The sequence below is a fragment of the Theobroma cacao genome, chromosome 6 (assembly GCF_053813885.1).
Source record: "Theobroma cacao isolate CCN51 chromosome 6, ASM5381388v1, whole genome shotgun sequence".
Taxonomy (NCBI): domain Eukaryota; kingdom Viridiplantae; phylum Streptophyta; class Magnoliopsida; order Malvales; family Malvaceae; genus Theobroma; species Theobroma cacao.
Window position 1 is genome coordinate 18,126,466 of NC_142644.1, and position 13,743 is coordinate 18,140,208.

Consider the following 13,743-nt stretch of genomic DNA (forward strand, 5'->3'; position numbering starts at 1 on the left):
TGCAACTCAATTTCTTTTTTCTTCATTTGACCACCATTGCACCAATCACATTACATGCAAATAAATTTTAGTCTCATTCTTTCTTTTACTTCACATGGTGGGGGTCCCCTATGTCCCCCACTAACTATTCCTTTTTGCACACTATAGTTTGCATGTAATAGTAAATTTCACATGTATATCTCATATTCTACATAATCTAACCTTCTTTGGTTAGTAATTTCCCTTTTAAATTCAAATATTAAAATTTACACATAAGTCCTCAAACTTTTCTTTATTTACCGTGTGAGCCTCCAAACTTTCATCCTTTACAATTTGGTCCTTCCTTTGCACTTGTACAAATAGGATATAAAATTTGCACTTCACCAAGATGTCACCATAATATTTAAATATTTACTTATCCGTTCTAACTCTATTTAATAATGACACGCGAGTCCCACTATCGTCATTTTTTTTTTGAAATTCTTTCCTATTTTTTCTCTCCCACTTAGATTAATCATATAATCCTCCTTCATGACTAATTTCGACAACAGATAAACTATTAATATTTTAATATTATTTTATTCCAAAATTCTCCACTTATCTCCTCAAGACCCAAAATATCTCACTTTGTCCTGGTTCACTTTCGAATCACCTTTTAACTCGCTAATTCATCCTCGATAAAAATATTATTATTTAATTATTATTTTGTTATGTGCAAAATATTTTACTTCAAACTATTCTTTTCACACGTCACTGCTCTTTGACACTTAAATTTACGTCAATTGCCTCTTCGTCTTATCGATACGGTTATATTGACTACTATACGAGGGTATGGGGTGTTACAGCTATGTCATCAAAGTTTACGACATCAGCGCTGATGTCATCTCTTTGAATGGTTAAATGGATGCTATTAGAATGAAGGATTAAATTGGAGCAATTCTCAAAATCAAAGTACTAAATTGCTTCGATTTGAGTATAAGAACTAAATTGGACAAAATTGGAGAATACAAGGACGAGATAGGTCTTTTGACCATATAATAATTATAAAAATTGTTCATGTAGTTTCTCATTTTCCTTTTTTCCTCTCCTAGTGAATTATGAGGTTTAATGCAATCTGATCATATAAGCTAGAAAAATTAAGAATAGAAACAACGGGGGAAAGAGATTGTTATATTAATTATTTTTCTGATGATCTACCTAGTTATTGGAGTTTTTTTCCAGCAAAAATTAATTTTTATTTGAGGTGTCATAGCAACAAAAGTAAATGATGATTTTCCTTTTTATCTCACTTTTTGGGCTCATATTTCATATTTACATTATAGTCATCCTCCCAAATCCATAATAAGTAAAAATCTCTAACTTTTAATTTTATTTTAGCATAATATCTAAAAAATCTCTAATCTATTTAAAAAAATTTAAATAAGTTCTTATTTTTTATTGTCTTCAATTAAACCTTTACAATTTTTATTTCGAGTAAAATAAATCCTTATGATCAATGATTTACTACTTTTTTAGTAAAATTTTACTTGTTGTTCTATGTCATGTAATATTGACGTGACATGTTGATATGTCATAATAGATGATGACATGACCATATAGCATTTTCACTTTCCACATCAATGTTGCATTGATGCTGTGTTATCGTTACATGGGTATAAAATGATAAATAATATTTTAACAATATTTTTTTTTTGACTAATGACAATTATTCAATCGTTAACCATAGAGTCTATTTGGTCAAAAATAATAAGAGTTTGATTAAATACTATAGAAGAATAAGTATTTATTTAATTTTAAAAGAAAATAAAGATTTTTTCATAAATTATGTTATTTATTTTTGTATAAAAGTAAATGAAGAAAAAGAAAACAATTTGGGGTTTGGAGATCAATTTGGGTGAGTGTTAGGATTCTTCCTTGTCATTACAAGCTTCCAACCTAAATTTGGGGTAGGTACATTTTCAATTTAATGCATCATCTCCAGGGTGTGGTTAGTAGTTGAGATAATGTAGGGCCTGGGTGGAAATAAAACAAAAGGCACGCATTCAAGGTTATTGTCGTTTCTAGGCTATGGACAATATATTTTTATTGTCAAATAATTTGTGATAAAGAGTTTTTTTCGTGTAAGAACTTCTCACTTTCTTCATGTGGCCAAACTCACAACAGCTTGTGTATTCATGCATATGTAGCACCTCATTAGATCATTGCTACCATTTTCATCGCCTTCCCTCTCATAGAGAATTAATACATGAATCAAAAGCCAATGATGTTGATATTGTTAAAGTCATTAATAAGTGTGGGGGACATTCGAATTTGAATTTAATTTTTTAAGTAAAGAATATAAACCATACACCTATCATTAAATTAAATATCCGAATATAAATGCATGTAACAATTCCAATTATGATGCATGTTAACATGTTGGTTCTTTAAGCCATTAATTTGTTAAATCTTGAGCATATAATTTCCTAAAAGCCTAAAAGAGTGGAAGCTATGCTATCATTTTTTAATTTTGTGGTATAAGAGAGTTAAAGAGAAAATTTTGCACAACCCATTCCCAAAGCCTGCAAGACAAAGTACACAACAGAAAAGAAGAGTTAAAAAATTCTTTTATGATTTATAGGCAAACTGTTCAACCTAATTCTTCAATACTTTTTAGGGATCCATGTAACTTGAAATATTTCAAAAGATCAAACATCATTGATTCGAGAATGAGGAGACGCTAGGGAAAATATATTGGTTTCAATAAACATAGATAAGTAATTATAACTTATAAGTACTGTCAAAACATTCCCCCTTATCTGTTATATATGTAGAAGTTAATGTTGGAATAAATTATTGGTAATGTTAAGGAAAACCCTTTCTTCCAAGTTGCCTCAGGACATTGTGAGAAGATGAGACAGAGAAAGAAGGGAGCTAAGAAGGGAAGAGATGGAGGTAATTAGTAATTAATATACGTGTCTACAATTAGTTTGCAAGTTTTCATGCACATAAGAATACTACTACTTCAGTTTGGTGTAGTTAAGTATAATTACTAATTGACTTCTACTTGTTAAAGAAAGCTGTGCAAGCAAAATTGAAAGCATAAAGGATTGCATAATATTTTTGACACATGGATGCATTTCTTAGTTTCCATTATTGATGGATACTAGTGAAACCACCAGTACTTCACAACAATTATACATTTGAAGATAGGATGGTGAGAGACCTTATATGCAGCATTTGTCTTTTTGTTGGGCATTTGATTTGGAAATTAGACTTAACCATCTCTTAGATGTTTGTATTTTGGAGGCTTGAGTGATCTAATTAGAGTCCAATGCATACCTTTGCAAAAAAATTATGCTTCTTTATTTCAACAGAACCCACAAATTGCCCATTCTCTTCTTCTGGATTTTTCACCAGAAGCTTGCTTATCAAGTCATTTGCCTTTTCCATGTCTTGGCACTCTCTAGCATTACTTGAACAAGTCCTAGGAAAAGTTATTGGTGTTTAAGGATGTTTCTTAATGTTGGCTCCTCTCTATCACCCTCAAAAGGGGCCTTCCCATACAAGAGCTCATACAAGATTACCCCAAATGCCCACCAATCTACAGCACTTCCATGGCCTAATCCCAGTATCACCTCTGGAGCCAAATACTCTCGAGTGCCAACAAATGAATTTGATCGAGCATCAGTCGGTTCAGCCCCATATTTCAACATCAGATTTATGCATTTCCACTTGTAGTATTATTTCAACATTTGAAGCTGTCTTCTTCTTTTTCATGCTAGACAATATTGGTAAATGAGAATTGCAATTGCGGTTATTGTCCATGGTATTGGTTTTAAATTTTATAAGCTTTGGTGAAACATTGCATGTCAGGGAGAGATCAACGTCAGAGAGCATTATATGGCCGTCTTCTTGAACAAACACATTTTCTGGCTTGAGATCACGATAAATTACACCCATCATGTGAAGATAATCCAAAGCTACAAGGACTTCAGCTGCATAGAATCTGTTGAAGCAACTTTAGCTATAGTGATTTTATATATATCTCCAACAATAACTATATAAGATAAAGAATGATTGAATACCATTAAAATGGGACTCTGCTTGCTTGGACTACACCAAAAAGATGTGACTATTTGTAGTTTCTTTAATAGCCATCAAGAAAGAAAAGAATTCAGATTTGAAACAAAATCAATAAATATTTTAGGCACAAACGAGTCTGGAGGAAAATCAAACGGCTTGCCCCTGTTCAATACAAGGTGAAACATTTGTGAGCCGCAAATTTATCAAAATCTTTGTAGCTTATATCATGTCTAACGTGTCATGTCACTACGCATGCATAAAGGTATCAGTGATGCACGAAACGAGAGCTTCTTTCCTCTAGTTTCTCAAGAAAATATCAATTCAACAGATATGGGCATAGCTACCTCAAAAGTTTTAGCAATATGAAGACTTTCTTTGCTGTTGGGATACTAAATCTCATATTGGACTCGCGCTGCAGAAAAGTGAGCAAGTCACCACCAGGACAGTATTCCATGACCAAACACGAGTACTGACAACAATCAAACTCTGCATGCAATGTTGGAAGGAAAAGATGATCAAACATTCCTAAAATCTTCCTCTCAATTGCAGCTTTATGTAATTTGTTGCTAACTCTTAATGCATCTGTATCTAACACCTTCATAGCATAAAGGCAGTGAGCATCAAACCTGATGGGGGTGTTCTTAATCTAGCAAAGATATACATTTCTCGTACTTCCACTGCCTACTCGATGAAAGAGCCGGAAGTGTTCAAGCAAAGATATACATTTCTCATACTTCCACTGCCTACTCGATGAAAGAGCCGAAAGTGTTCAAGTTCCACATGACCATGTTCCAATAAAAGGCGGTTAATGGCAACCCAAGCAGGATGGTTTCCTTTGTGAGGTTTGTGACTACAAGAGAAAGTGTGTCTGATGTGGGAACCGAAAGAAGATGAGGTTTGGTTTCTACTAGAGCTTAAGATTGCATTGTGAGATAGAATCAGAATTTGGCATAGCATGTGAACTGACCATTGTTCGAAAAGTAACTTTCTTGTGCATTCTTTGCTTTAGGAGGATTCTCAATTTATAGAAACTTGGACTCCTTGGATAGAAGCATGATAAAAAAAGGGGCATTTAATACAAAAATATTAATGCGCACGCACACACATATATATATAGCATTTCTAGTTTCACATAATATCTAATATTGTGCAAATTCAAACAGACTTTTTCTATTGTGTTTAATTAAATCATAATATTTTTATTTTAAACCAAACAATACATAATGACTAATGATTGACTAATTACTATTAGTCAAAATGCGGCTTATATTGTTCAATACCGTATGAAGTTGACATGTCATAATGGATGATAGCATAGTATCCTGATGTGGCTAGATGATATGATAATGTGAAATTTTCATCCTCAACATCACCACTACATGAGTATAAAATGATAAGTGACATTTTAATTAATTACAATTAGAAGTGCAAATGCTTGATTAAGCACAATAGAAGAATAGAAAAATAAGAGTTTATTTGAATTTTTTTAAAATAGTTCAGAGGTATTTTAAAGTATTATGTCATTTAATTTTTAACTAATTTTACCTAAATGATTTAATACATAAATATCATATTTATAATGATAAAGATAATATTTCATGGATCAAGTTTTGATTCATCCACAATAATTAACTTTTTTAAGGTAAATATTTTCATAAGAGAAAATTAAAATTAAATAAAATTTATGTGTAAGATAAAATTTTCTTTGTCAAAAACAATATACTATAACTAATCAAAATTTAGTTAACAAATTTTGAAATTATAAAGGTACAAGGGAAAAAGCAAATGAATTCTCAAAAATAAATATATTAAAGTAAAATTTTAAAATTAACTTTTTAATTAGTAACTATTTAAAAATTATTTATTAACTTATTAAAAATTAAATAATAATTGAGTAAAATTTTATAAATTATAAATACTTATAAAATGACATATAATTCATAATAAACAACAAAATAAAAAGGGTAAAATACACTTACTTCCCTAAGGATTAGCCATAATTACATGCAAGTCTATTAGTATTCAAAATGTAGAATTCACCCCAAAAGAATATTTTCTTTTGACACAAAAATCTTACCGTTGGTCAACTATCAATGTTTCTATGAATTTAATTAGGTGATAATATTTATAAGATAATTTTATCTTTTATTAATTTTAAAAATTATTACTATATAATTTTTAATTTTTCATTTTTAAAATTTTTTCTCTCTTATTCAAAAACATAATAATTCTCTCTACCTTACCTCTTGTCGACTAGCCACCTCATGGCTAGATCTAGTTGGAGTGCTCCAAATTTGGCTAGATCGTGCTCCCCCAAGGGAGCGCCGATCTGGTGCACCCTAGGGGAGTGCAAGATCTAAGGTGTGCGGCCAGATCTTGTGCTCCCCTAAGGAGATCCAGCTGAATATGACATTTCACAGCCAGATTTAGATGCAGGATGGCAAGTTAGTATAAGGGAGTGCTATCTACCGGCCTGAAAGAAAAGAAAATAGTGGAGAAAGAAAAATGGTATTTTAAATATTTCACATTTATTGGTATTTACATGTTTGAAGTGAACTGTCAATTTTGAATATTAATAGATCCACAAGTAATTATAATCAAAACTTAGAGAGATTAGTGTATTACATCCAAATAAAAATTATGAGTCATAATTTTTATCCTAAATAATAATTATTCATAGGTATACATATTTTTAAATTATAAATTTTGAAGCATGGTTGCATTTGCATAGTAAAACATACTCTCTCAATTTTGCTTTCTATTTCAACAATTTGTTTTCAATGTTATATGGGCTATTTGGAACGAGAGAAATGAAATTGTTTTCAAAAGTAAAGAATGAGATGGCATACCGATACTTGAGCTTATCAAAGTCAAAAATGCATGGTGGATGAAAGTTGAATGCTCTGACTATAATTTCTCTATTCGTGATCTTGCCAGATTTCCAAATCAGGGAGTTGTTCCAAAAAAAAGTCGAATGCCTAAGGAAAATGTTGTGGGATCTAAGAAGTGGCAAAATTGTTCAGACACTTGAGACCAAATCCCCTGTCACCAGTGCTGAAGTGAGTCAGGATGGCCGCCATATAACCACTGCTGATGGATCTAATGTTAAGTTTTGGGATGCAAATCAGTAAGTTTTGAGCAGGACTACTCTTGTAGACTCTGTTCTTTTGCCACCATGGCTGCTGACATTTGTAACTGCTGTTATTAGTTTTGCATTGGTTAAAAGCTACTACATGCCATGCAGTGTAGAATCAGCTTCATTGGAACCAAAGCATGGCAATAAGTTCATTGCTGGAGGTGAAGACATGTGGGTCCATGTGTTTGATTTCCATACTGGAGAAGAGATTGTTAGGTGCCTCTTTGATTTTGTGAGATGAGCAGCAATATTGATGATGACTTCAATAATGGCTGATGCGATCGTATTTTTAATGGCGTTTTGTCATAGTGGTAACAGATGTAATCATGTTGTGCTTTAACTATATATTCGTGTAGGTTGCAACAAGGGTCACCATGCATGGTCCTGTCCACTGTATGTTCCTCACCTGGAGGGGAATCCTACGCTTCAGGATCTGAAGATGGTACCATTAGAATATGGCAGACAGGCTCGGGGAATCATGAAAAGAATGATTCAGTACCTCCAAATGGACCTAGTGGGAGAGTGAAGGCTAGCTGTGGCTGCTGAGGTCACTGGTAAGATTAAGAGTGGCTTTCATATCGGCAGGGAAGGGGAGAGGGTAACGCTATATATGCATGACATTCATATATTTATGACTTAATTCCTTCCAACTTGTTGACTAATAAGAATGTTATTCATCACCTTGTTAAAAATTTAAGAAGGAAAAAGTATCTAAGACCCTTACTATAAAGCTTTATTCCACCACCTTGTCTTAGACTGCATTTATCAAAAACTTTGCCCGAACTCTCTGACATTCATCATACATCATCATTGCAATCTGAGTGAAACAACAAATCATTATTGGTCTTATATCCTTATACTGGCATGAATAAGAATGAAAATAAGGTTTAGTTCAAGTTAAGTTGGAACACTTATTAACAGCCAAATAACAAGTTCGGCTCAAATATGCACGAGCAACACCCTTACTGACTGAAAAGAAGTGTCAGATTTCATGCATTTAGTACTTTTACAACTAATGTGCATCATGAGGGCCTTTTGACCCCTTCCAATCCATAAAGTGCATATTTTAAATTAAGTCTAAACATCCACAAAACAAACAAAAACAATAGCAAGCTACATAAATTGGTTCCAAATTTCAAAAGTTTAACAGTAATTTCAGGATCGATTGGCTAACTTGTTTAAAAACTATTTGAAACAAGATTTCATCTGTAATCTCTAAACCAATGAAATTACAAGACATAGCATTCAACCTCACGTCTTTTTACATTAATTCAGAACGATGATCTCCCCAACTAAACTACTAAAGAAAAATTCAGTAACAGTTCCAAAAGTTTAACAATGAATTCTAATACAAGCCACTCCCTCCGTGCTTGTCCTTCATCTAGTCTTGTCTTGCCCTACAAAATGAGAAAAGAATTTACATTCTTTCATTTATTTATGAGACAGAGGAGCAATGATTACCTATCAAAAAAAGAGGTGACACAGGGAGCACAAATATGCAACATTTGGCTACTGTTTTGAGTGGTTGATGCTCATCTACAACAATTCTTATGGGCCGCTCATACTTCACAGAGACAGCCTGCTTTCCATCATTAATTCTAGTTTCTAATACATGTTTTCGGAGTAATCTTTCTCCAAACTTAGCTTCATTAAGTGTTATCAAGTAAATGACTATTTACCAGTCAAGACTTTCACTTTACCTTGTTTCTACTTGGTATTTTGTCTCCAACATTTTTTCTGCATTCTGATATGTAATAAAGAATGAAAATGATATGAAAAATTTAAGCCTCTCATTTGGTACACTGCAAAGTTTAGGTTCAGGAATCCTTAAAAAATTTGAATTTTATCATTTTGCTTCTGTAACTAAGGAGCAAATACTTCCCAGTAGGAACTATGACTCGAAGAAGCATTACATCTCACTTCATTCAACTTTCATTGAATCATAAGAAGAAGCAAACTTTCTATGTAGTTAAAAGTTAGAATGCCTTGAAAACCCAAAAAAAGAAACAGATCAACATGAAAAAAGAGTGGATAGAGCTACCTTCGGGGGTCCAACCGGAGCTCCGTCGAGAGACGGACAGCATCGAAGTCAACAAAGCTGAAGCAGTGGCTGTGGGATACGGCAAAATGGTTTCCACACAGCAGCTCATCTCCACCGCTGATCTTTTTAAAATTTATTCAAAACTCTAGATTAATTCCCTCAAACGATGCCGTATTTTTAATGCTGATGTGTACGTGTGTGCTATATATAGAGATATTAATACCAAAGCTCAGCTACTCTCCTTTTCTTCTTGTCCTTCTGTTTAGTGTCTCTTCAACTCCCTTCCCGTGTCGCCGGCCGTTGTTCACCGGTGCCGCTCAAGAAACGGCTCCGATTCTCGGTATCCCTTCTTTTCCGTTTAACATGTTTTATTTTGTTTTTCTTCCATTTTCTTTTATTTTTTCTGGAGAACGCATTGGGCATTATTTTCCTTTCATTTTCAAGTTCATGTTTTCTTGTTTTTTCTGTTTTATTTTTTTTATTTCATTTTCTTTTATTTTTACCGGAGAACCCATTTCGCATTTTCCGTTCATTTTCCAGTTCATGTTTTCTTGTTTTTCTGTTTTACTTTCCTTTGGAGAACCCATTTTGCATTTCCCTTTCCTTTTCCAGTTCATATTTTCTTGTTTTTCTGTTTTATTTTCTTTTTCTTCCCTTTTCTTTTATTTTTTTCTGGAGAACCCATTTTGCGACTTAATAAGCCCTCTCAAAATTAAATTATCATATAAAAATGGGCTCTCTCGCAATGTCCTTCCCTTTTTTTGCTTTCTGAGTAGCCGGACCGCCGCCCTCTTTGTCGCCGGCCGTTGTTGACTGCCACAGGACCTTCTCAAGCCGCTCTTCCGATTCTCGGTATCCCTTTTTTTTTTCTGTTTAATAAGTTTTCTTGTTTTTCTGTTTTATTTTCTTTTATTTGTTTTCATGTATTTCCATTTTGGCTCCGATTCTTGGTATCCTTTCTATTGGAGATAAAATTATTTATAATATCAAGTATGATACCTACTTTTTATAAATAGAATTTCTTAGTGGTTGCAAGGGCATTAATATTCCTGTCATCATTACCTCTGAAATTTTGGGTGATTCAATCTTGGTTTAGGTTAGCTTCTACCCAGGAAACCAAAACTTGGGGAAGCAGTTTTGAGTAGGAAAGAAAGTAGGACCGGTCTACTATGCCTGAGGAAGAAGAAATGATACTGCCTTAGCAAATGCTTAGCCTACAAATTTTGATTTTTAAACTCTACATAGAAACTCACCTTGCCACAGCTAGATAATTGATACTGTAAAAGCCAAAATCAATCAAAAGCTGCTTTGTCATTAATATAGACTCTATAAGAGAACAAAGGCACAACGTCTTGAATTTACAGTGAAAAGAAATTTCTTCGTTGGAATCTATAGGAACCATCTCTCCATCTTTGTAAACAAATTTTAAATAAAACACGAATTCGATGTTTGGAGAGGTGGTGCCTACAGAGTGACAGCTACATTCCGTTGGAATAACTAAACTATTTTCTGAGCTTTTACAACGACATTTGTGCCACTCTTGACACTTGGATAACTTTCCATGATTTTCAGTTCTCAGGTTTTCATCAAATTTATTGCTGCTATATCCAGCAGCATAAACTTTCCTAACTGTTGAAAGAAGATCCACAGACATTGATGCAAACATCAGCTACTGTCCGCTGGCTTCCATCTGATTTCAATTCTTGAAGCAGGAATTTTTGCATCAAACTAAGGACGTATCTAGAGTGTTTGGATCCTTATCTTTTGTATCTACCATTTCAAGTGATAGAAAGAAATTTGATAAAAGAGCTACTAAGTGTGTTTTCATAGGTTATCTTATAGGAATAAAAGGCTAAAAGCTATACGATTTGGAGATGCATAATGTCTTTGTATCTAGGGACGTCATTTTTCATGAATCTATGTTTCCGTTTAAACATTTGCAACAAACAGCTGATTCTTATACTTCATTGCCCATTCTGCTTGACACAGCTTCATCACCATTTGATTTGCTTCATTCTTTTAATTCACCTGATGTCACTTGACATTCACATATTCATCCATTACATACCCATCAAGAGCATGAAGTTGACACAAGTAATTATGATTCTCAAAATACCATTTCCCCAGAAAACAATGTTTCTGAAATAACCTAATTACTGATTCTATAAATTCTCAGCTTCTTAGAAAGAGTAACAGAGCTGGAAATCCACCAAAGTACCTTTTGCCTACCAATGTGATCTACCTTCTTCTCATTCCAATTCTGTTACTCATTATCCAATAACTAAGTACCTGTCTACATCACAGTTATCTACTTCTCATAAAGCCTTTACGTCTATCCTTTCTAATGTACCCGAACCAAGTCATTGTCATCAAGCTGTGAAGTATGCACAATGGAGAGATGTTATGAATTCTGAAATCTGTCATATAATTTCCTTCATTAAATAAATAAATTTATCTCTAATACCTTCTTTTCCGTGTAACATGTTTTCTTGTTTTTCTGTTTTATTTTCTTTTATTTTCTCTGTTTCCTCCATGTCTCTTAATCAACTAAGGCATTTTTGCAGTGTCGACCATCCACCTGTCTCGTATTCCAGCTGATCTCATCCCCGACATACCTTGTCGACTTCCCGTGGAGACACTACTCTGCTTCAAATGTGTGTCCAAGCTGTGGGCTTCCCTAATAGATAGTTCAGATTTCGCCCAACTTCATCTGCATCAGTCCTTGAAAACCAACACCAATCTCTAGCTTGTTCTTGATAACTCTACGACAAAGGATGAGAAGGCTTGTTCAGTGGACTTCGACTCGTTATGCAACTCGGTGCAAATCCCTCGCCCGTTTTAAGAATATTTGGTTCTTGCAATGGTTTACTTGCTGTATGCCATAGTGAACAAGGCGTCATTGCTTTGTGGAATCCATCAACCAGAAAATGCCATTATCTGCCAACACCAGGTGATGATATAATGGATCATGATATAGTACCTAGATATTGGTATTCTGACAATACAGTACTTGGATTTGGGTATGATGTCTGTAACAGTGACTACAAGGTGGTTAAAATGCTCAGATCCAAGACCCAAAATTGCTTCAAAGTTATGGTTTATAGTCTGAAAGCTAAATCTTGGCGGATAAAGGATTGCCCTTACGGCAATCCTCGGGATTTTATTGATGGTGCTTATGTAAATGGTGCCTTGTATTGGGTAGGGGATGAAATAGGCAAAATTTCTAGAGGTAAACTGATCTTTACTTTTGATCTTGGTACTGAGGAGTATTATGTGATATTTGAAGGTGACATAAGATTCAGAAAGGAAAAATGTGGCTATGATGGTACAATTTTTATTAAATGAATGTGAGGGTGTTGGGAGAATGTTTATATGTTTTTCGTTGGTACGCAACTTGTACACCCGATCATGTAAATTTATGGGTGATGAAGGAATATGGAGCCAAAGAGACTTGGACTAAACTACTTTATCTGTCACGATACATATGACCGATGAATATAATCAATGTTAGAGTTGTAGCATATTTCAAGAATGGTGAAAAAATATTGGTAGATGATAATAGAGATATATGGTTTGCTTGTTTCAATGTGAAGAATGAAACAGCGAAGTGTCTCCTTATTGGCTCCATTCTCCAGATTGAACCAAGCAGACCATGTATCTCCATTATTATCTACTAATATTGTTCATCATTCCTATAATATACTACAGTTCTAACATTAATTATATTTATCGGTCATATGTATCGTGATAGATGAAGTAGTTCAGTACAAGTCTCTCTGGCTCCATATTCTTTCATTACCCATAAATTTACATGATCGGATGTACAAGTTGCGTGCCAACGAAAAACACATAAACATCCTCCCAACACCCCACATTCATGTAACATAAAATTGTACCATCATAGTCACATTTTTCCTTTCTGAATCTTATGTCACTTTCAGGAATTATATAATATTCCTCAGTACCAAGATCAAGAGCAAAGATCAATTTACCTTCAAAAATTTTACTTATTTGATCCCCTATCCAATGCAGGGCACCATTTACATAAGCACCATCAATAAAATCCCTAAGATTGCTTTTCTACAATGATATATGTGGAAAGCCTTGTTTCTTTCTATTAAAAAATTGATTCAACAAACCTTGTTTAGCTTGTCATGCTTGGCGTTTCACCTTGAACGGTAGCGTCTCAATGGAAGTCTTTTTTTTGAATCTTAAAAGTCTTACCTTGCCTTTGTTTGTCCATTCTAAATTCTCCACAAGTTAAGACTCAGATCCTTTTTCCTGTTACTATGTCCTCTACAATTATCCAATTGCAATTTGGTTGTTCAGTTGATATGTAGTCTAGTAGAGATGGTTGTTGTGATCTTGTGTGTATTGTGTATACAGAATATCTTTTGTACAGGCCTTTCCCTCAGGTTGCTATGTGATGATCTCTGTTGATTTGTGTGGTCTTGTATGATCCCATAATAAGCAACCTGGTGTTTTGGCAGAGACATCTTGCATTGCAGCCACGCTGGATGTA

General features: G+C 33.8%; 1 long non-coding RNA gene and 2 pseudogenes across 2 annotated transcripts; 2 read left to right on the forward strand and 1 right to left on the reverse strand.

Annotated features, from left to right (window-relative positions):
- Positions 1–3,235: 3,235 nt before the first annotated feature.
- LOC18595758 (protein kinase PINOID 2-like) lies at positions 3,236–5,092 on the reverse strand (annotated as a pseudogene).
- Positions 5,093–6,397: 1,305 nt separating this feature from the next.
- Positions 6,398–7,830, forward strand: LOC18595759 (uncharacterized). The gene is made up of 3 exons (XR_016027038.1): positions 6,398–6,552; positions 6,982–7,171; positions 7,294–7,830. It is a non-coding gene; the product is annotated as an uncharacterized LOC18595759 (long non-coding RNA).
- A 1,366-nt stretch (positions 7,831–9,196) lies between these two features.
- On the forward strand, positions 9,197–13,552 carry LOC18595761 (F-box protein CPR1-like; annotated as a pseudogene). Its single transcript, XR_016027166.1, has 4 exons — positions 9,197–9,302; positions 9,455–9,561; positions 9,998–10,073; positions 11,786–13,552. The product of XR_016027166.1 is annotated as an F-box protein CPR1-like (transcript).
- Positions 13,553–13,743: the final 191 nt, after the last annotated feature.